Consider the following 23,538-nt stretch of genomic DNA (forward strand, 5'->3'; position numbering starts at 1 on the left):
ATCAGATGTGCGGAATCAGAGATGGGGAATCAGAGGTGGGAATTAGAGCTGGGGAATCACAGGCGGGGAATCAGAGTTGGGGAATCAGAGGCGGGGAATCAGATATGGGGAAACAGAGTCGGGGAATCAGAGGCGGTGAAACAGAGGCGGGGAATCAGATATGGGGAATCAGAGGTGGGGAATCAGAGTTTGGGAATCAGAGGCGGTGAATCAGAGGCGGGGAAACAGAGGCAGGGAATCAGATATGGGGAATCAGAGGTGGGGTATCAGGGGCAGGGAATCAGTGGCAGGGAATCAGAGGCGGGGAATCAGAGGCGGGGAATCAGAGGCAGGGAATCAGACACGGGGAATCAGATATGGGGAAACAGAGGCGGGGAATCAGAGGCGGGCAAACAGAGGCGGGGAATTAGATAAGGGGAATCAGAGGTGGGGAATCAGAGGTGGTGAATCAGAGATGGGGAATCACAGGCGGGGAATCAGAGGCAGGGAATAGAACGCGGGGAATCAGAGGCGGGGAATCAGAGCTGGGGAATCAGAGGCGGGGAATCATAGTTGGGAATCAGAGGCGGGGAATCAGATATGGGGAAGCAGAGGCGGGGAATCAAAGGCGGGGAAACAGAGGCGGGGAATCAGATATGGGGAATCGGATGCGGGGAATCAGAGGTGGGGAATCAGAGGTGGGGAATCAGAGGCGGGGTATCAGAGTTGGGGCATCAGAGGTGGGGAATTAGATATGGGGAAACAGAGGCGGGGAATCAGAGGCGGGGAAACAGAGGTGGGGAATCAGATATGGGGAATCAGAGGTGGGGAATCAGAGGCAGGGAATCAGATGTGCGGAATCAGAGATGGGGAATCAGAGGCGGGGAATTAGAGCTGGGGAATCACAGGCGGGGAATCAGAGTTGGGGAATCAGAGGCGGGAATCAGATATGGGGAAACAGAGTCGGGGAATCAGAGGCGGTGAAACAGAGGCGGGGAATCAGATATGGGGAATCAGAGGTGGGGAATCAGAGTTTGGGAATCAGAGACGGGGAATCAGAGGCGGGGAAACAGAGGCAGGGAATCAGATATGGGGAATCAGAGGTGGGGTATCAGGGGCAGGGAATCAGTGGCAGGGAATCAGAGGCGGGGAATCAGAGGCGGGGAATCAGAGGCAGGGAATCAGACACGGGGAATCAGATATGGGGAAACAGAGGCGGGGAATCAGAGGCGGGCAAACAGAGGTGGTGAATCAGAGATGGGGAATCAGAGGCGGGGAATCAGAGGCGGGGAATCAGATATGGGGAATCAGAGGCTGGGATTCGGAGGCGGGGAATCAGATGCGGGGAATCAGAGGCGGGGAATCAGAGCTGGCGAATCAGAGGCGGGGAATCAGAGGTGGGCAATCAGAGGCGGGGAATCAGATATGGGGAATCAGAGGCGGGGAATCAGAGGCGGGGAAACAGAGGTGGGGAATCAGATATGGGGAAACAGAGGTGGCGAATCAAAGGCGGTGAATCAGAGATGGGGAATCAGAGGCGGGGAATCAGAGGCAGGGAATCAAAAACGGGGAATCAGAGGCGGGGAAGCAGAGTAGGAGAATCAGAGGTGGGGAATCAGATATGGGGAAACAGGGGCGGGGAATCAGAGGCGGGGAAACAGAGGCGGGGAATCAGATATGGGGAATCAGAGGTGTGGAATCAGAGGTTGGGAATCAGAGGCGGGGAAACAGAGGAGGGGAATCAGATATGGGGAATCAGAGGTGGCGAATTAAAGGCGGTGAATCAGAGATGGGGAATCAGGGCAGGGAATCAGAGGCAGGGAATCAAACACGGGGAATCAGAGGCGTGGAATCAGAGCTGGGGAATCAGAGGCGGGGATTCAGAGTTGGGGAATCAGAGGCGGGGAATCAGAGGCGGGGAAACAGGCGGGGAATCAGATATGGGGAATCAGAGGTGGGGAATCAGAGGTTGGGAATCAGAAGCAGGGAATCAGAGGCGGGGAATCAGAGGCGGGGAATCAGAGGCAGGAAATCCGATGTGCGGAATCGGAGATGGGGAATCAGAGGCAGGGAAACAGAGGCGGGGAATCAGAGGCGGGGAATCAGAGGCCGGGAATCAGATATGGGGAAACAGAGGCGGGGAATCAGAGGCGGGGAATCAGATATGGGGAAACAGAGGCGGGGAATCAAAGGCGGGGAAACAGAGGCGGGGAATCAGATATGGGGAATCGGATGCGGGGAATCAGAGGTGGGGAATCAGAGCTGGGGAATCAGAGGCGGGGTATCAGAGTTGGGGCATCAGAGGTGGGGAATTAGATATGGGGAAACAGAGGCGGGGAATCAGAGGCGGGGAAACAGAGGTGGGGAATCAGATATGGGGAATCAGAGGTGGGGAATCAGAGGCAGGGAATCAGATGTGCGGAATCAGAGATGGGGAATCAGAGGCGGGGAATTAGAGCTGGGGAATCACAGGCGGGGAATCAGAGTTGGGGAATCAGAGGCGGGGAATCAGATATGGGGAAACAGAGTCGGGGAATCAGAGGCGGTGAAACAGAGGCGGGGAATCAGATATGGGGAATCAGAGGTGGGGAATCAGAGTTTGGGAATCAGAGACGGGGAATCAGAGGCGGGGAAACAGAGGCAGGGAATCAGATATGGGGAATCAGAGGTGGGGTATCAGGGGCAGGGAATCAGTGGCAGGGAATCAGAGGCGGGGAAACAGAGGCGGGGAATCAGAGGCGGGGAATCAGATATGGGGAAACAGAGGCGGGGAATCAAAGGCGGGGAAACAGAGGCGGGGAATCAGATATGGGGAATCGGATGCGGGGAATCAGAGGTGGGGAATCAGAGCTGGGGAATCAGAGGCGGGGTATCAGAGTTGGGGCATCAGAGGTGGGGAATTAGATATGGGGAAACAGAGGCGGGGAATCAGAGGCGGGGAAACAGAGGTGGGGAATCAGATATGGGGAATCAGAGGTGGGGAATCAGAGGCAGGGAATCAGATGTGCGGAATCAGAGATGGGGAATCAGAGGCGGGGAATTAGAGCTGGGGAATCACAGGCGGGGAATCAGAGTTGGGGAATCAGAGGCGGGGAATCAGATATGGGGAAACAGAGTCGGGGAATCAGAGGCGGTGAAACAGAGGCGGGGAATCAGATATGGGGAATCAGAGGTGGGGAATCAGAGTTTGGGAATCAGAGGCCTGGAATCAGAGGCGGGGAATCAGAGGCAGGGAATCAGATGCGGGGAATCAGAGGAGGGGAATCAGAGCTGGGGAATCAGAGGCGGGGTATTAGAGTTGGGGAATCAGAGGCGGGGAATCAGACGCGGGGTATCAGAGGGGTGGAATCATAGCTGGCGAATCAGAGGCGGGGAATCAGAGGTGGGCAATCAGAGGCCGGGAATCAGAGGTGGTGAATCAGAGATGGGGAATCAGAGGCGGGGAATCAGTGGCAGGGAATCAGATATGGGGAATCAGAGGCGTGGAATCAGAGGCAGGGAATCAGACACGGGGAATCAGACACGGGGAATCAGAGGTGGGGAATCAGAGATGGGGAATCAGAGGCGGTGAATCAGAGATGGGGAATCAGAGGCGGGGAATCAGAGGCAGGAAATCAGACACGGGGATTCAGAGGCTGGGAATTAGACGGGGGGAATCAAAGGCGGGGAATCAGAGCTGCGGAATCAGAGGCAGGGAATCAGAGGCGGGGAATCAGATATGGGGAATCAGAGGCTGGGATTCGGAGGCGGGGAATCAGAGGCAGGGAATCAGACACGGGGAATCAGAGGTGGGGAATCAGAGATGGGGAATCAGAGGCGGGGAATCAGATATGGGGAATCGGATGCGAGGAATCAGAGGCGGGGAAACAGAGGTGGGGAATCAGATATGGGGAATCAGAGGTGGGGAATCAGAGGCAGGGAATCAGATGTGCGGAATCAGAGATGGGGAATCAGATGCAGGGAATCAGAATCAGAAGCGGGGAATCAGAGGCCGGGAATCAGAGGCCGGGATTCAGATGCCGGGAATAAGAGGAAGGTAATCAGAGGCAGGGGATCAAACACGGGGAATCAGAGGCTGGGAATCAGAGCTGGGGAATCACAGGCGGGGAATCAGAGATGGGGAATCAGAGGCGGGGAATCAGAGGCAGGGAATCAGATGCGGGGAATCAGAGGCGGGGAATCAGAGCTGGCAAATCAGAGGCGGGGAATCAGAGGTGGGCAATCAGAGGATGGGAATCAGATATGGGGAATCAGAGGCGGGGAATTAGAGCTGGGGAATCACAGGCGGGGAATCAGAGTTGGGGAATCAGAGGCGGGGAATCAGATATGGGGAAACAGAGTCGGGGAATCAGAGGCGGTGAAACAGAGGCGGGGAATCAGATATGGGGTATCAGAGGTGGGGAATCAGTGTTTGGGAATCAGAGGCCTGGAATCAGAGGCGGGGAATCAGAGGCAGGGAATCAGATGCGGGGAATCAGAGGAGGGGAATCAGAGCTGGGGAATCAGATATGGGGAAACAGGGGCGGGGAATCAGAGGCGGGGAAACAGAGGCGGGGAATCAGATATGGGGAATCAGAGGTGTGGAATCAGAGGTTGGGAATCAGAGGCGGGGAAACAGAGGAGGGGAATCAGATATGGGGAATCAGAGGTGGCGAATTAAAGGCGGTGAATCAGAGATGGGGAATCAGGGCAGGGAATCAGAGGCAGGGAATCAAACACGGGGAATCAGAGGCGGGGAATCAGAGCTGGGGAATCAGAGGCGGGGAATCATAGTTGGGAATCAGAGGCGGGGAATCAGATATGGGGAAACAGAGGCGGGGAATCAAAGGCGGGGAAACAGAGGCGGGGAATCAGATATGGGGAATCGGATGCGGGGAATCAGAGGTGGGGAATCAGAGCTGGGGAATCAGAGGCGGGGTATCAGAGTTGGGGCATCAGAGGTGGGGAATTAGATATGGGGAAACAGAGGCGGGGAATCAGAGGCGGGGAAACAGAGGTGGGGAATCAGATATGGGGAATCAGAGGTGGGGAATCAGAGGCAGGGAATCAGATGTGCGGAATCAGAGATGGGGAATCAGAGGCGGGGAATTAGAGCTGGGGAATCACAGGCGGGAATCAGAGTTGGGGAATCAGAGGCGGGGAATCAGATATGGGGAAACAGAGTCGGGGAATCAGAGGCGGTGAAACAGAGGCGGGGAATCAGATATGGGGAATCAGAGGTGGGGAATCAGAGTTTGGGAATCAGAGGCCTGGAATCAGAGGCGGGGAATCAGAGGCAGGGAATCAGATGCGGGGAATCAGAGGAGGGGAATCAGAGCTGGGGAATCAGAGGCGGGGTATTAGAGTTGGGGAATCAGAGGCGGGGAATCAGACGCGGGGTATCAGAGGGGTGGAATCATAGCTGGCGAATCAGAGGCGGGGAATCAGAGGTGGGCAATCAGAGGCCGGGAATCAGAGGTGGTGAATCAGAGATGGGGAATCAGAGGCGGGGAATCAGTGGCAGGGAATCAGATATGGGGAATCAGAGGCGTGGAATCAGAGGCAGGGAATCAGACACGGGGAATCAGACACGGGGAATCAGAGGTGGGGAATCAGAGATGGGGAATCAGAGGCGGTGAATCAGAGATGGGGAATCAGAGGCGGGGAATCACAGGCAGGAAATCAGACACGGGGATTCAGAGGCTGGGAATTAGACGGGGGGAATCAAAGGCGGGGAAGCAGAGCTGGGGAATCAGAGGCAGGGAATCAGAGGCGGGGAATCAGATATGGGGAATCAGAGGCTGGGATTCGGAGGCGGGGAATCAGAGGCAGGGAATCAGACACGGGGAATCAGAGGTGGGGAATCAGAGATGGGGAATCAGAGGCGGGGAATCAGATATGGGGAATCGGATGCGGGGAATCAGAGGCGGGGAAACAGAGGTGGGGAATCAGATATGGGGAATCAGAGGTGGGGAATCAGAGGCAGGGAATCAGATGTGCGGAATCAGAGATGGGGAATCAGATGCAGGGAATCAGAATCAGAAGCGGGGAATCAGAGGCCGGGAATCAGAGGCCGGGATTCAGATGCCGGGAATAAGAGGAAGGTAATCAGAGGCAGGGGATCAAACACGGGGAATCAGAGGCTGGGAATCAGAGCTGGGGAATCACAGGCGGGGAATCAGAGATGGGGAATCAGAGGCGGGGAATCAGAGGCAGGGAATCAGATGCGGGGAATCAGAGGCGGGGAATCAGAGCTGGCGAATCAGAGGCGGGGAATCAGAGGTGGGCAATCAGAGGATGGGAATCAGATATGGGGAATCAGAGGCGGGGAGTTAGAGCTGGGGAATCACAGGCGGGGAATCAGAGTTGGGGAATCAGTGGCGGGGAATCAGATATGGGGAAACAGAGTCGGGGAATCAGAGGCGGTGAAACAGAGGCGGGGAATCAGATATGGGGAATCAGAGGTGGAGAATCAGAGTTTGGGAATCAGAGGCCTGGAATCAGAGGCGGGGAATCAGAGGCAGGGAATCAGATGCGTGGAATCAGAGGAGGGGAATCAGAGCTGGGGAATCAGAGGCGGGGTATTAGAGTTGGGGAATCAGAGGCGGGGAATCAGACGCGGGGTATCAGAGGGGTGGAATCATAGCTGGCGAATCAGAGGCGGGGAATCAGAGGTGGGCAATCAGAGGCCGGGAATCAGAGGTGGTGAATCAGAGATGGGGAATCAGAGGCGGGGAATCAGTGGCAGGGAATCAGATATGGGGAATCAGAGGCGTGGAATCAGAGGCAGGGAATCAGACACGGGGAATCAGACACGGGGAATCAGAGGTGGGGAATCAGAGATGGGGAATCAGAGGCGGTGAATCAGAGATGGGGAATCAGAGGCGGGGAATCAGAGGCAGGAAATCAGACACGGGGATTCAGAGGCTGGGAATTAGACGGGGGGAATCAAAGGCGGGGAATCAGAGCTGGGGAATCAGAGGCAGGGAATCAGAGGCGGGGAATCAGATATGGGGAATCAGAGGCTGGGATTCGGAGGCGGGGAATCAGAGGCAGGGAATCAGACACGGGGAATCAGAGGTGGGGAATCAGAGATGGGGAATCAGAGGCGGGGAATCAGAGGCAGGGAATCAGACGCGGGGAATCTGAGGCGGGGAATCAGAGCTGGGGAATCAGAGGTGGGGAATCAGAGTTGGGGAATCAGAGGCAGGGAATCGGATGTGCGGAATCAGAGATGGGGAATCAGATGTGGGGAATCAGAGGAATCAGAGATGGGGAATCAGAGGCGTGGAATCAGAGGCAGGAAATCAGACACGGGGATTCAGAGGCTGGGAATCAGACGGGGGGAATCAAAGGCGGGGAATCAGAGCTGGGGAATCAGAGGCAGGGAATCAGAGTTGGGGATTCAGAGACGGGGAATCAGATATGGGGAAACAGAGGCGGGGAATCAGAGGCGGGCAAACAGAGGCGGGGAATTAGATATGGGGAATCAGAGGTGGGGAATCAGAGGTGGTGAATCAGTGATGGGGAATCACAGGCGGGGAATCAGAGGCAGGGAATAGAACGCAGGGAATCAGACGCAGGGAATCAGAGCTGGGGAATCAGAGGCGGGGAATCATAGTTGGGAATCAGAGGCGGGGAATCAGATATGGGGAAACAGAGGCGGGGAATCAGAGGCGGGGAAACAGAGGCGGGGAATCAGATATGGGGAATCGGATGCGGGGAATCAGAGGCGGGGAATCAGAGCTGGGGAATCAGAGTTGGGGCATCAGAGGTGGGGAATTAGATATAGGGAAACAGAGGTGGGGAATCAGAGGCGGGGAAACAGAGGCGGGGAATCAGATATGGGGAATCAGAGGTGGGGAATCAGAGGCAGGGAATCAGATGTGCGGAATCAGAGATGGGGAATCAGAGGCAGGGAATCAGAATCAGAAGCGGGGAATCAGAGGCCGGGAATCATAGGCCGGGAATCAGATGCTGGGAATAAGAGGCCGGGAATCAGAGGTGGGGAATCAGAGTCCGGGAATCAGAGATGGGGATTCAGAGGTGGGGAATGAGATATGGAGAATCAGAGGCGGGGAATCAGAGGCCGGGAAACAGAGGTGGGGAATCAGATATGGGGAATCAGAGGTGGCGAATCAAAGGCTGTGAATCAGAGATGGGGAATCAGAGGCGGGGAATCAGAGGCAGGGAATCAGATGCGGGGAATCAGAGGCGGGGAATCAGAGCTGGCGAATCAGAGGCGGGGAATCAGAGGTGGGCAATCAGAGGCGGGGTATCAGATATGGGGAATCAGAGGCGGGGAATCAGAGGCGGGGAAACAGAGGCGGGGAATCAAATATAGGGAATCAGAGGTGGGGAATCAGAGGTTGTGAATCAGAGATGGGGAATCAAGGCGGGGAATCAGAGGCAGGGAATCAGACACGGGGAATCAGAGGCGGGGATTCAGAGCTGGGGAATCAGAGGCGGGGAATCAGAGTTGGGGAATCAGAGGCAGGGAATCAGATATGGGGAATCAGAGGCGGGGAATCAGAGGCGGGGAAACAGAGGCGGGGAATCAGATATGGGGAATCAGTGGTGGGGAATCAGGGGCAGGGAATCAGTGGCAGGGAATCAGAGGCGGGGAATCAGAGGCGGGGAATCAGAGGCAGGGAATCAGACACGGGGAATCAGAGGCGGGGAATCAGAGATGGGGAATCAGAGGCGGGGAATCAGAGGCAGGGAATCGGACGCCGGGAATCAGAGTCGGGGAATCAGAGCTGGGGAATCAGAGGCGGGGAATCAGAGTTGGGGAATCAGAGGCGGGGAATCAGATATGGGGAAATGGAGGCGGGGAATCAGATATGGGGAATCAGAGGTGTGGAATCAGAGGTTGGGAATCAGAGGAAGGGAATCAGAGGCGGGGAATCAGAGGCGGGGAATCAGATATGTGGAATCAGAGGTGGCGAATCAAAGGCGGTGAAACAGAGATGGGGTATCAGGGCAGGGAATCAGAGGCAGGGAATCAAACACGGGGAATCAGAGCTGGGGAATCAGAGGCGGGGAATCAGAGTTGGGAATCAGAGGCGGGGAATCAGAGGCGGGGAAACAGAGGCGGGGAATCAGATATGGGGAATCAAAGGTGGGGAATCAGAGGCAGGGAATCAGATGTGCGGAATCAGAGATGGGGAATCAGAGGCAGGGAAACAGAATCAGAAGCAGGGAATCAGAGGCCGGAAATCAGAGGCCGGAATCAGATGCTGGGAATCAGAGGCCTGGAATCAGAGGCGGGGAATCAGAGGCAGGGAATCAGATGCGGGGAATCAGAGGCGGGGAATCAGAGCTGGGGAATCAGAGGCGGGGTATTAGAGTTGGGGAATCAGAGGCGGGGAATCAGATATGGGGAAACAGAGGTAGGGAATCAGAGGCGGGGAAACAGAGGCAGGGAATCAGATATGGGGAATCAGAGGCGGGGAATCAGAGGTGGGGAATCATAGGCAGGGAATCGGATGTGCGGAATCAGAGATGGGGAATCAGAGGCCGGGAATCAGAGGTGGTGAATCAGAGATGGGGAATCAGAGGCAGGGAATCAGAGGCAGGGTATCAGACGCGGGGAATCAGAGGTGGGCAATCAGAGGCGGGGAATCAGATATGGGGAATCAGAGGCGGGGAATCAGAGGCGGGGAAACAGAGGCGGGGAATCAGATATGGGGAATCAGTGGTGGGGAATCAGGGGCAGGGAATCAGTGGCAGGGAATCAGAGGCGGGGAATCAGAGGCGGGGAATCAGAGGCAGGGAATCAGACACGGGGAATCAGAGGCGGGGAATCAGAGATGGGGAATCAGAGGCGGGGAATCAGAGGCAGGGAATCGGACGCCGGGAATCAGAGTCGGGGAATCAGAGCTGTGGAATCAGAGGCGGGGAATCAGAGTTGGGGAATCAGAGGCGGGGAATCAGATATGGGGAAATGGGGGCGGGGAATCAGATATGGGGAATCAGAGGTGTGGAATCAGAGGTTCGGAATCAGAGGAAGGGAATCAGAGTCGGGGAAACAGAGGCGGGGAATCAGATATGTGGAATCAGAGGTGGCGAATCAGGGGCAGGGAATCAGTGGCAGGGAATCAGAGGTGGGGAATCAGAGGCGGGGAATCAGAGGCAGGGAATCAGACACGGGGAATCAGAGGCGGGGAATCAGAGATGGGGAATCAGAGGCAGGGAATCAGACACGGGGAATCAGAGGCGGGGATTCAGAGCTGGGGAATCAGAGGCGGGGAATCAGAGTTGGGGAATCAGAGGCAGGGAATCAGATATGGGGAATCAGAGGCGGGGAATCAGAGGCGGGGAAACAGAGGCGGGGAATCAGATATGGGGAATCAGTGGTGGGGAATCAGGGGCAGGGAATCAGTGGCAGGGAATCAGAGGCGGGGAATCAGAGGCGGGGAATCAGAGGCAGGGAATCAGACACGGGGAATCAGAGGCGGGGAATCAGAGATGGGGAATCAGAGGCGGGGAATCAGAGGCAGGGAATCGGACGCCGGGATTCAGAGTCGGGGAATCAGAGCTGGGGAATCAGAGGCGGGGAATCAGAGTTGGGGAATCAGAGGCGGGGAATCAGATATGGGGAAATGGAGGCGGGGAATCAGATATGGGGAATCAGAGGTGTGGAATCAGAGGTTCGGAATCAGAGGAAGGGAATCAGAGTCGGGGAAACAGAGGCGGGGAATCAGATATGTGGAATCAGAGGTGGCGAATCAAAGGCGGTGAAACAGAGATGGGGAATCAGGGCAGGGAATCAGAGGCAGGGAATCAAACACGGGGAATCAGAGCTGGGGAATCAGAGGCGGGGAATCAGAGTTGGGAATCAGAGGCGGGGAATCAAATATAGGGAATCAGAGGTGGGGAATCAGAGGCAGGGAATCAGACACGGGGAATCAGAGGCGGGGATTCAGAGCTGGGGAATCAGAGGCGGGGAATCAGAGTTGGGGAATCAGAGGCAGGGAATCAGATATGGGGAATCAGAGGCGGGGAATCAGAGGCGGGGAAACAGAGGCGGGGAATCAGATATGGGGAATCAGTGGTGGGGAATCAGGGGCAGGGAATCAGTGGCAGGGAATAAGAGGCGGGGAATCAGAGGCGGGGAATCAGAGGCAGGGAATCAGACACGGGGAATCAGAGGCGGGGAATCAGAGATGGGGAATCAGAGGCGGGGAATCAGAGGCAGGGAATCGGACGCCGGGAATCAGAGTCGGGGAATCAGAGCTGTGGAATCAGAGGCGGGGAATCAGAGTTGGGGAATCAGAGGCGGGGAATCAGATATGGGGAAATGGAGGCGGGGAATCAGATATGGGGAATCAGGGGTGTGGAATCAGAGGTTCGGAATCAGAGGAAGGGAATCAGAGTCGGGGAAACAGAGGCGGGGAATCAGATATGTGGAATCAGAGGTGGCGAATCAGGGGCAGGGAATCAGTGGCAGGGAATCAGAGGTGGGGAATCAGAGGCGGGGAATCAGAGGCAGGGAATCAGACACGGGGAATCAGAGGCGGGGAATCAGAGATGGGGAATCAGAGGCAGGGAATCAGACACGGGGAATCAGAGGCGGGGATTCAGAGCTGGGGAATCAGAGGCGGGGAATCAGAGTTGGGGAATCAGAGGCAGGGAATCAGATATGGGGAATCAGAGGCGGGGAATCAGAGGCGGGGAAACAGAGGCGGGGAATCAGATATGGGGAATCAGTGGTGGGGAATCAGGGGCAGGGAATCAGTGGCAGGGAATCAGAGGCGGGGAATCAGAGGCGGGGAATCAGAGATGGGGAATCAGAGGCGGGGAATCAGAGGCAGGGAATCGGACGCCGGGAATCAGAGTCGGGGAATCAGAGCTGGGGAATCAGAGGCGGGGAATCAGAGTTGGGGAATCAGAGGCGGGGAATCAGATATGGGGAAATGGAGGCGGGGAATCAGATATGGGGAATCAGAGGTGTGGAATCAGAGGTTCGGAATCAGAGGAAGGGAATCAGAGTCGGGGAAACAGAGGCGGGGAATCAGATATGTGGAATCAGAAGTGGCGAATCAAAGGCGGTGAAACAGAGATGGGGAATCAGGGCAGGGAATCAGAGGCAGGGAATCAAACACGGGGAATCAGAGCTGGGGAATCAGAGGCGGGGAATCAGAGTTGGGAATCAGAGGCGGGGAATCAGAGGCGGGGAAACAGAGGCGGGGAATCAGATATGGGGAATCAGAGGTGGGGAATCAGAGGTTGGGAATCAGAGGCAGGGAATCAGAGTCGGGGAATCAGAGGCGGGAAATCAGAGGAAGGGAATCAGATGTGCAGAATCGGAGATGGGGAATCAGAGGCAGGGAATCAGAGGCGGGGAATCAGAGGCGGGGAATCAGAGGCCGGGAATCAGATATGGGGAAACTGAGGCGGGGAATCCGAGGCGGGGAAACAGAGTCGGGGAATCAGATATGGGGAATCAGAGGTGGGGAATCAGAGGTTGGGAATCAGAGGCAGGGAATCAGAGGCTTGGAATCAGATGCAGGGAATCAGATGCGGGGAATCAGAGGCGGGGAATCATAGCTGGGGAATCAGAGGTGGGGAATCAGATTTGGGGAATCAGAGGTGGGGACTTAGATATTGGGAAACAGAGGCGGGGAATCAGAGGCGGGGAAACAGAGGCGGGGAATCAGATATGGGGAATCAGAGGTGGGGAATCAGAGGCAGGGAATCAGATGTGCGGAATCAGAGATGGGGAATCAGAGGCAGGGAAACAGAATCAGAAGCAGGGAATCAGAGGCCGGGAATCAGAGGCCGGAATCAGATGCTGGGAATCAGAGGCCTGGAATCAGAGGCGGGGAATCAGAGGCAGAGAATCAGATGCGGGGAATCAGAGGCGGGGAATCAGAGCTGGGGATTCAGAGGCGGGGTATTAGAGTTGGGGAATCAGAGGCGGGGAATCAGATATGGGGAAACAGAGGTAGGGAATCAGAGGCGGGGAAACAGAGGCAGGGAATCAGATATGGGGAATCAGAGGCGGGGAATCAGAGGTGGGGAATCATAGGCAGGGAATCGGATGTGCGGAATCAGAGATGGGGAATCAGAGGCCGGGAATCAGAGGTGGTGAATCAGAGATGGGGAATCAGAGGCGGGGAATCAGAGGCAGGGTATCAGACGCGGGGAATCAGAGGTGGGCAATCAGAGGCGGGGAATCAGATATGGGGAATCAGAGGCGGGGAATCAGAGGCGGGGAAACAGAGGCGGGGAATCAGATATGGGGAATCAGAGGTGGGGCATCAGAGGTTGTGAATCACAGATGGGGAATCAGAGGCGGGGAATCAGAGGCAGGGAATCAGATGCGGGGAATCAGAGGCGGGGATTCAGAGCTGGGGAATCAGAAGCGGGGAATCAGATTTGGGGAATCAGAGGCGGGGAATCAGATATGGGGAATCAGAGGCAGGGAATCAGAGGCGGGGAATCAGAGGCAGGAATCAGACGCGGGGAATCTGAGGCGGGGAATCAGAGCTGGGGAATCAGAGGTGGGGAATCAGAGTTGGGGAATCAGAGGCAGGGAATTGGATGTGCGGAATCAGAGATGGGGAATCAGAGGTGGGGAATCAGAGGCGGTGAATCAGAGATGGGGAATCAGAGGCGGGGAATCAGAGGCAGGAAATCAGACACGGGGATTCAGAGGCTGGGAATCAGACGGGGGGAATCAAAGGCGGGGAATCAGAGCTGGGTAATCTGAGGCAGGGAATCAGAGTTGGGGATTCAGAGGCGGGGAATCAGATATGGGGAAACAGAGGCGGGGAATCAGAGGCGGGCAAACAGAGGCGGGGAATTAGATATGGGGAATCAGAGGTAGGGAATCAGAGGTGGTGAATCAGTGATGGGGAATCACAGGCGGGGAATCAGAGGCAGGGAATAGAACGCGGGGAATCAGAGGCAGGGAATCAGAGCTGGGGAATCAGAGGCGGGGAATCATAGTTGGGAATCAGAGGAGGGAATCAGATATGGGGAAACAGAGGCGGGGAATCAGAGGCGGGGAAACAGAGGCGGGGAATCAGATATGGGGAATCGGAAGCAGGGAATCAGAGGCGGGGAATCAGAGCTGGGGAATCAGAGGCGGGGAATCAGAGTTGGGGCATCAGAGGTGGGGAATTAGATATAGGGAAACAGAGGCGGGGAATCAGATGCGGGGAAACAGAGGCGGGGAATCAGATATGGGGAAATGGAGGCGGGGAATCAGAGGCAGGGAATCAGAGGTGTGGAATCAGAGGTTCGGAATCAGAGGAAGGGAATCAGAGTCGGGGAAACAGAGGCGGGGAATCAGATATGTGGAATCAGAGGTGGCGAATCAAAGGCGGTGAAACAGAGATGGGGAATCAGGGCAGGGAATCAGAGGCAGGGAATCAAACACGGGGAATCAGAGCTGGGGAATCAGAGGCGGGGAATCAGAGTTGGGAATCAGAGGCGGGGAATCAGAGGCGGGGAAACAGAGGCGGGGAATCAGATATGGGGAATCAGAGGTGGGGAATCAGAGGTTGGGAATCAGAGGCAGGGAATCAGAGTCGGGGAATCAGAGGCGGGAAATCAGAGGAAGGGAATCAGATGTGCAGAATCGGAGATGGGGAATCAGAGGCAGGGAATCAGAGGCGGGGAATCAGAGGCGGGGAATCAGAGGCCGGGAATCAGATATGGGGAAACTGAGGCGGGGAATCCGAGGCGGGGAAACAGAGTCGGGGAATCAGATATGGGGAATCAGAGGTGGGGAATCAGAGGTTGGGAATCAGAGGCAGGGAATCAGAGGCTTGGAATCAGATGCAGGGAATCAGATGCGGGGAATCAGAGGCGGGGAATCATAGCTGGGGAATCAGAGGTGGGGAATCAGATTTGGGGAATCAGAGGTGGGGACTTAGATATTGGGAAACAGAGGCGGGGAATCAGAGGCGGGGAAACAGAGGCGGGGAATCAGATATGGGGAATCAGAGGTGGGGAATCAGAGGCAGGGAATCAGATGTGCGGAATCAGAGATGGGGAATCAGAGGCAGGGAAACAGAATCAGAAGCAGGGAATCAGAGGCCGGGAATCAGAGGCCGGAATCAGATGCTGGGAATCAGAGGCCTGGAATCAGAGGCGGGGAATCAGAGGCAGAGAATCAGATGCGGGGAATCAGAGGCGGGGAATCAGAGCTGGGGATTCAGAGGCGGGGTATTAGAGTTGGGGAATCAGAGGCGGGGAATCAGATATGGGGAAACAGAGGTAGGGAATCAGAGGCGGGGAAACAGAGGCAGGGAATCAGATATGGGGAATCAGAGGCGGGGAATCAGAGGTGGGGAATCATAGGCAGGGAATCGGATGTGCGGAATCAGAGATGGGGAATCAGAGGCCGGGAATCAGAGGTGGTGAATCAGAGATGGGGAATCAGAGGCGGGGAATCAGAGGCAGGGTATCAGACGCGGGGAATCAGAGGTGGGCAATCAGAGGCGGGGAATCAGATATGGGGAATCAGAGGCGGGGAATCAGAGGCGGGGAAACAGAGGCGGGGAATCAGATATGGGGAATCAGAGGTGGGGCATCAGAGGTTGTGAATCACAGATGGGGAATCAGAGGCGGGGAATCAGAGGCAGGGAATCAGATGCGGGGAATCAGAGGCGGGGATTCAGAGCTGGGGAATCAGAAGCGGGGAATCAGATTTGGGGAATCAGAGGCGGGGAATCAGATATGGGGAATCAGAGGCAGGGAATCAGAGGCGGGGAATCAGAGGCAGGAATCAGACGCGGGGAATCTGAGGCGGGGAATCAGAGCTGGGGAATCAGAGGTGGGGAATCAGAGTTGGGGAATCAGAGGCAGGGAATTGGATGTGCGGAATCAGAGATGGGGAATCAGAGGTGGGGAATCAGAGGCGGTGAATCAGAGATGGGGAATCAGAGGCGGGGAATCAGAGGCAGGAAATCAGACACGGGGATTCAGAGGCTGGGAATCAGACGGGGGGAATCAAAGGCGGGGAATCAGAGCTGGGTAATCTGAGGCAGGGAATCAGAGTTGGGGATTCAGAGGCGGGGAATCAGATATGGGGAAACAGAGGCGGGGAATCAGAGGCGGGCAAACAGAGGCGGGGAATTAGATATGGGGAATCAGAGGTAGGGAATCAGAGGTGGTGAATCAGTGATGGGGAATCACAGGCGGGGAATCAGAGGCAGGGAATAGAACGCGGGGAATCAGAGGCAGGGAATCAGAGCTGGGGAATCAGAGGCGGGGAATCATAGTTGGGAATCAGAGGAGGGAATCAGATATGGGGAAACAGAGGCGGGGAATCAGAGGCGGGGAAACAGAGGCGGGGAATCAGATATGGGGAATCGGAAGCAGGGAATCAGAGGCGGGGAATCAGAGCTGGGGAATCAGAGGCGGGGAATCAGAGTTGGGGCATCAGAGGTGGGGAATTAGATATAGGGAAACAGAGGCGGGGAATCAGATGCGGGGAAACAGAGGCGGGGAATCAGATATGGGGAATCAGAGGTGGGGAATCAGAGGCAGGGAATCAGATGTGCGGAATCAGAGATGGGGAATCAGAGGCAGGGAATCAGAATCAGAAGCGGGGAATCAGAGGCCGGGAATCAGAGGCCGGGAATCAGATGCTGGGAATAAGAGGCCGGGAATCAGAGGTGGGGAATCAGAGTCCGGGAATCAGAGATGGGGATTCAGAGGCGGGGAATCAGATATGGAGAATCAGAGATGGGGAATCAGAGGCGGGGAATCAGAGGCAGGGAATCGGACGCCGGGAATCAGAGGCGGGGAATCAGAGCTGGGGAATCAGAGGCGGGGAATCAGAGTTGGGGAATCAGAGGCGGGGAATCAGATATGGGGAAATAGAGGCGGGGAATCAGATATGGGGAATCAGAGGTGTGGAATCAGAGGTTGGGAATCAGAGGCAGGGAATCAGAGGCGGGGAAACAGAGGCGGGGAATCAGATATGGGGAATCAGAGGTGGCGAATCAAAGGCGGTGAAACAGAGATGGGGAATCAGGGCAGGGAATCAGAGGCAGGGAATCAGAGCTGGGGAAACAGAGGCGGGGAATCAGATATGGGAAATCAGAGGTGGGGAATCAGGGGCGGGGAATCAGTGGCAGGGAATCAGAGCTGGGGAATCAGAGGTGGGGAATCAGAGCTGGGTAAACAGAGGCGGGGAATCATATATGGGGAATCAGAGGTGGGGAATCAGGGGCGGGGAATCAGTGGCAGGGAATCAGAGGCCGAGAATAAAAGGCGGGGAATCAGAGCTGGGGAATCAGAGGCGGGGAATCAGAGTTGGGGAATCAGAGGAGGGGAATCAGATATGGGGAAACAGAGGCCGGGAATCAGAGGCAGGGTAACAGAGGCGGGGAATCAGATATGGGGAATCAGAGGTGGGGAATTAGAGGTTGCGAATCAGAGGCGGGGAAACAGAGGCGGGGAATCAAATATAGGGAATCAGAGGTGGGGAATCAGAGGTTGTGAATCAGAGATGGGGAATCAAGGCGGGGAATCAGAGGCAGGGAATCAGACGCGGGGAATCAGAGGCGGGGATTCAGAGCTGGGGAATCAGAGGCGGTGAATCAGAGTTGGGGAATCAGAGGCAGGGAATCAGATATGGGGAATCAGAGGCGGGGAATCAGAGGCGGGGAAACAGAGGCGGGGAATTAGATATGGGAAATCAGAATTGGGGAATCAGGCGCAGGGAATCAGTGGCAGGGAATCAGAGGCGGGGAATCAGAGGCGGGGAATCAGAGGCAGGGAATCAGACACGGGGAATCGGAGGCGGGGAATCAGAGATGGGGAATCAGAGGCGGGGAATCAGAGGCAGGGAATCGGACTCCGGGAATCAGAGTCGGGGAATCAGAGCTGGGGAATCAGAGGCGGGGAATCAGAGTTGGGGAATCAGAGGCGGGGAATCAGATATGGGGAAATAGAGGCGGGGAATCAGATATGGGGAATCAGAGGTGTGGAATCAGAGGTTGGGAATCAGAGGCAGGGAATCAGAGTCGGGGAAACAGAGGCGGGGAATCAGATATGGGGAATCAGAGGTGGCGAATCAAAGGCGGTGAAACAGAGATGGGGAATCAGGGCAGGGAATCAGATGCAGGGAATCAAACACGGGGAATCAGAGCTGGGGAATCAGAGGCGGGGAATCAGAGTTGGGAATCAGAGGCGGGGAATCAGAGTCGGGGAAACAAAGGCGGGGAATCAGATATGGAGAATCAGAGGTGGGGAATCCGAGGTTGGGAATCAGAGGCAGGGAATCAGAGGCGGGGAATCAGATATGGGGAATCAGAGGCTGGGATTCGGAGGCGGGGAATCAGAGGCAGGGAATCAGACACGGGGAATCAGAGGTGGGGAATCAGAGATGGGGAATCAGAGGCGGGGAATCAGAGGCAGGGAATCAGACGCGGGGAATCTGAGGCGGGGAATCAGAGCTGGGGAATCAGAGGTGGGGAATCAGAGTTGGGGAATCAGAGGCAGGGAATCGGATGTGCGGAATCAGAGATGGGGAATCAGATGTGGGGAATCAGAGGAATCAGAGATGGGGAATCAGAGGCGGGGAATCAGAGGCAGGAAATCAGACACGGGGATTTAGAGGCTGGGAATCAGACGGGGGGAATCAAAGGCGGGGAATCAGAGCTGGGGAATCAGAGGCAGGGAATCAGAGTTGGGGATTTAGAGACGGGGAATCAGATATGGGGAAACAGAGGCGGGGAATCAGAGGCGGGCAAACAGAGGCGGGGAATTAGATATGGGGAATCAGAGGTGGGGAATCAGAGGTGGTGAATCAGTGATGGGGAATCACAGGCGGGGAATCAGAGGCAGGGAATAGAACGCAGGGAATCAGACGCAGGGAATCAGAGCTGGGGAATCAGAGGCGGGGAATCATAGTTGGGAATCAGAGGCGGGGAATCAGATATGGGGAAACAGAGGCGGGGAATCAGAGGCGGGGAAACAGAGGCGGGGAATCAGAGCTGGGGAGTCAGAGGCGGGGAATCAGAGTTGGGGCATCAGAGGTGGGGAATTAGATATAGGGAAACAGAGGTGGGGAATCAGAGGCGGGGAAACAGAGGCGGGGAATCAGATATGGGGAATCAGAGGTGGGGAATCAGAGGCAGGGAATCAGATGTGCGGAATCAGAGATGGGGAATCAGAGGCAGGGAATCAGAATCAGAAGCGGGGAATCAGAGGCCGGGAATCAAAGGCCGGGAATCAGATGCTGGGAATAAGAGGCCGGGAATCAGAGGTGGGGAATCAGAGTCCGGGAATCAGAGATGGGGATTCAGATGCGGGGAATGAGATATGGAGAATCAGAGGCGGGGAATCAGAGGCCGGGAAACAGAGGTGGGGAATCAGATATGGGGAATCAGAGGTGGCGAATCAAAGGCGGTGAATCAGAGATGGGGAATCAGAGGCGGGGAATCAGAGGCAGGGAATCAGATGCGGGGAATCAGAGGCGGGGAATCAGAGCTGGCGAATCAGAGGCGGGGAATCAGAGGTGGGCAATCAGAGGCGGGGAATCAGATATGGGGAATCAGAGGCGGGGAATCAGAGGCGGGGAAACAGAGGTGGGGAATCAGATATGGGGAAACAGAGGTGGCGAATCAAAGGCGGTGAATCAGAGATGGGGAATCAGAGGCGGGGAATCAGAGGCAGGGAATCAAAAACGGGGAATCAGAGGCGGGGAAGCAGAGTAGGAGAATCAGAGGTGGGGAATCAGATATGGGGAAACAGGGGCGGGGAATCAGAGGCGGGGAAACAGAGGCGGGGAATCAGATATGGGGAATCAGAGGTGTGGAATCAGAGGTTGGGAATCAGAGGCGGGGAAACAGAGGAGAAAATCAGATATGGGGAATCAGAGGTGGCGAATTAAAGGCGGTGAATCAGAGGCGGGGAATCAGAGGCGGGGAATCAGAGGCAGGAAATCCGATGTGCGGAATCGGAGATGGGGAATCAGAGGCAGGGAATCAGAGGCGGGGAATCAGAGGCGGGGAATCAGAGGTCGGGAATCAGATATGGGGAAACAGAGGCGGGGAATCAGAGGCGGGGAAACAGAGGCGGGGAATCAGATATGGGGAATCAGAGGTGGGGAATCAGAGGTTGGGAATCAGAGGCAGGGAATCAGAGGCTGGGAATCAGATGCAGGGAATCAGATGCAGGGAATCAGAGGCGGGGAATCAGAGCTGGGGAATCAGAGGTGGGGAATCAGAGTTGGGGAATCAGAGTCGGGGACTTAGATATGGGGAAACAGAGGCAGGGAATCAGAGGCGGGGAAACAGACGCGGGGAATCAGAGGCGGGTATCAGAGCTGGGGAATCAGAGGCGGGGAATCAGAGTTGGGGAATCAGAGGCGGGGAATCAGAGGCGGGGAATCAGATATGGGGAATCAGAGGTGGCGAATCAAAGGCGGTGAAACAGAGATGGGGAATCAGGGGCGTGGAATCAGAGGCAGGGAATTAGATGTGGTGAATCAGAGATGGGGAATCAGAGGCAGGGAATCAGAATCAGAAGCGGGGTATCAGAGGCCGGGAATCAGAGGAAGGTAATCAGAGGCAGGGGATCAAAAACGGGGAATCAGAGGCTGGGAATCAGAGCTGGGGAATCACAGGCGGGGAATCAGAGATGGGGAATCAGAGGCGGGGAATCAGAGGCAGGGAATCAGATGCGGGGAATCAGAGGCGGGGAATCAGAGCTGGCAAATCAGAGGCGGGGAATCAGAGGTGGGCAATCAGAGGATGGGAATCAGATATGGGGAATCAGAGGCGGGGAATTAGAGCTGGGGAATCACAGGCGGGGAATCAGAGTTGGGGAATCAGAGGCGGGGAATCAGATATGGGGAAACAGAGTCGGGGAATCAGAGGCGGTGAAACAGAGGCGGGGAATCAGATATGGGGAATCAGAGGTGGGGAATCAGAGGTTGGGAATCAGAGGCCTGGAATCAGAGGCGGGGAATCAGAGGCAGGGAATCAGATGCGGGGAATCAGAGGAGGGGAATCAGAGCTGGGGAATCAGAGGCGGGGTATTAGAGTTGGGGAATCAGAGGCGGGGAATCAGACGCGGGGAATCAGAGGGGGGGAATCATAGCTGGCAAATCAGAGGCGGGGAATCAGAGGTGGGCAATCAGAGGCCGGGAATCAGAGGTGGTGAATCAGAGATGGGGAATCAGAGGCGGGGAATCAGTGGCAGGGAATCAGATATGGGGAATCAGAGGCGTGGAATCAGAGGCAGGGAATCAGACACGGGGAATCAGACACGGGGAATCAGAGGTGGGGAATTAGAGATGGGGAATCAGAGGCGGTGAATCAGAGATGGGGAATCAGAGGCGGGGAATCAGAGGCAGGAAATCAGACACGGGGATTCAGAGGCTGGGAATTAGACGGGGGAATCAAAGGCGGGGAATCAGAGCTGGGGAATCAGAGGCAGGGAATCAGAGGCGGGGAATCAGATATGGGGAATCAGAGGCTGGGATTCGGAGGCGGGGAATCAGAGGCAGGGAATCAGACATGGGGAATCAGAGGTGGGGAATCAGAGATGGGGAATCAGAGGCGGGGAATCAGAGGCAGGGAATCAGACGCGGGGAATCTGAGGCGGGGAATCAGAGCTGGGGAATCAGAGGTGGGGAATCAGAGTTGGGGAATCAGAGGCAGGGAATCGGATGTGCGGAATCAGAGATGGGGAATCAGATGTGGGGAATCAGAGGAATCAGAGATGGGGAATCAGAGGCGGGGAATCAGAGGCAGGAAATCAGACACGGGGATTCAGAGGTTGGGAATCAGACGGGGGGAATCAAAGGCGGGGAATCAGAGGTGGGGAATCAGAGGCAGGGAATCAGAGTTGGGGATTCAGAGACGGGGAATCAGATATGGGGAAACAGAGGCGGGGAATCAGAGGCGGGCAAACAGAGGCGGGGAATTAGATATGGGGAATCAGAGGTGGGGAATCAGAGGTGGTGAATCAGTGATGGGGAATCACAGGCGGGGAATCAGAGGCAGGGAATAGAACGCAGGGAATCAGACGCAGGGAATCAGAGCTGGGGAATCAGAGGCGGGGAATCATAGTTGGGAATCAGAGGCGGGGAATCAGATATGGGGAAACAGAGGCGGGGAATCAGAGGCGGGGAAACAGAGGCGGGGAATCAGATATGGGGAATCGGATGCGGGGAATCAGAGGCGGGGAATCAGAGCTGGGGAGTCAGAGGCGGGGAATCAGAGTTGGGGCATCAGAGGTGGGGAATTAGATATAGGGAAACAGAGGTGGGGAATCAGAGGCGGGGAAACAGAGGCGGGGAATCAGATATGGGGAATCAGAGGTGGGGAATCAGAGGCAGGGAATCAGATGTGCGGAATCAGAGATGGGGAATCAGAGGCAGGGAATCAGGATCAGAAGCGGGGAATCAGAGGCCGGGAATCAAAGGCCGGGAATCAGATGCTGGGAATAAGAGGCCGGGAATCAGAGGTGGGGAATCAGAGTCTGGGAATCAGAGATGGGGATTCAGAGGCGGGGAATGAGATGTGGAGAATCAGAGGCGGGGAATCAGAGGCCGGGAAACAGAGGTGGGGAATCAGATATGGGGAATCAGAGGTGGCGAATCAAAGGCGGTGAATCAGAGATGGGGAATCAGAGGCGGGGAATCAGAGGCAGGGAATCAGATGCGGGGAATCAGAGGCGGGGAATCAGAGCTGGCGAATCAGAGGCGGGGAATCAGAGGTGGGCAATCAGAGGCGGGGAATCAGATATGGGGAATCAGAGGCGGGGAATCAGAGGCGGGGAAACAGAGGTGGGGAATCAGATATGGGGAAACAGAGGTGGCGAATCAAAGGCGGTGAATCAGAGATGGGGAATCAGAGGCGGGGAATCAGAGGCAGGGAATCAAAAACGGGGAATCAGAGGCGGGGAAGCAGAGTAGGAGAATCAGAGGTGGGGAATCAGATATGGGGAAACAGGGGCGGGGAATCAGATGCGGGGAAACAGAGGCGGGGAATCAGATATGGGGAATCAGAGGTGTGGAATCAGAGGTTGGGAATCAGAGGCGGGGAAACAGAGGAGGGGAATCAGATATGGGGAATCAGAGGTGGCGAATTAAAGGCGGTGAATCAGAGATGGGGAATCAGGGCAGGGAATCAGAGGCAGGGAATCAAACACGGGGAATCAGAGGCGTGGAATCAGAGCTGGGGAATCAGAGGCGGGGATTCAGAGTTGGGGAATCAGAGGCGGGGAATCAGAGGCGGGGAAACAGGCGGGGAATCAGATATGGGGAATCAGAGGTGGGGAATCAGAGGTTGGGAATCAGAAGCAGGGAATCAGAGGCGGGGAATCAGAGGCGGGGAATCAGAGGCAGGAAATCCGATGTGCGGAATCGGAGATGGGGAATCAGAGGCAGGGAATCAGAGGCGGGGAATCAGAGGCGGGGAATCAGAGGCCGGGAATCAGATATGGGGAAACAGAGGCGGGGAATCAGAGGCGGGGAAACAGAGGCGGGGAATCAGATATGGGGAATCAGAGGTGGGGAATCAGAGGTTGGGAATCAGAGGCAGGGAATCAGAGGCTGGGAATCAGATGCAGGGAATCAGATGCAGGGAATCAGAGGCGGGG

This window comes from Narcine bancroftii, chromosome 4 (assembly GCF_036971445.1).
Source record: "Narcine bancroftii isolate sNarBan1 chromosome 4, sNarBan1.hap1, whole genome shotgun sequence".
NCBI lineage: Eukaryota > Metazoa > Chordata > Chondrichthyes > Torpediniformes > Narcinidae > Narcine > Narcine bancroftii.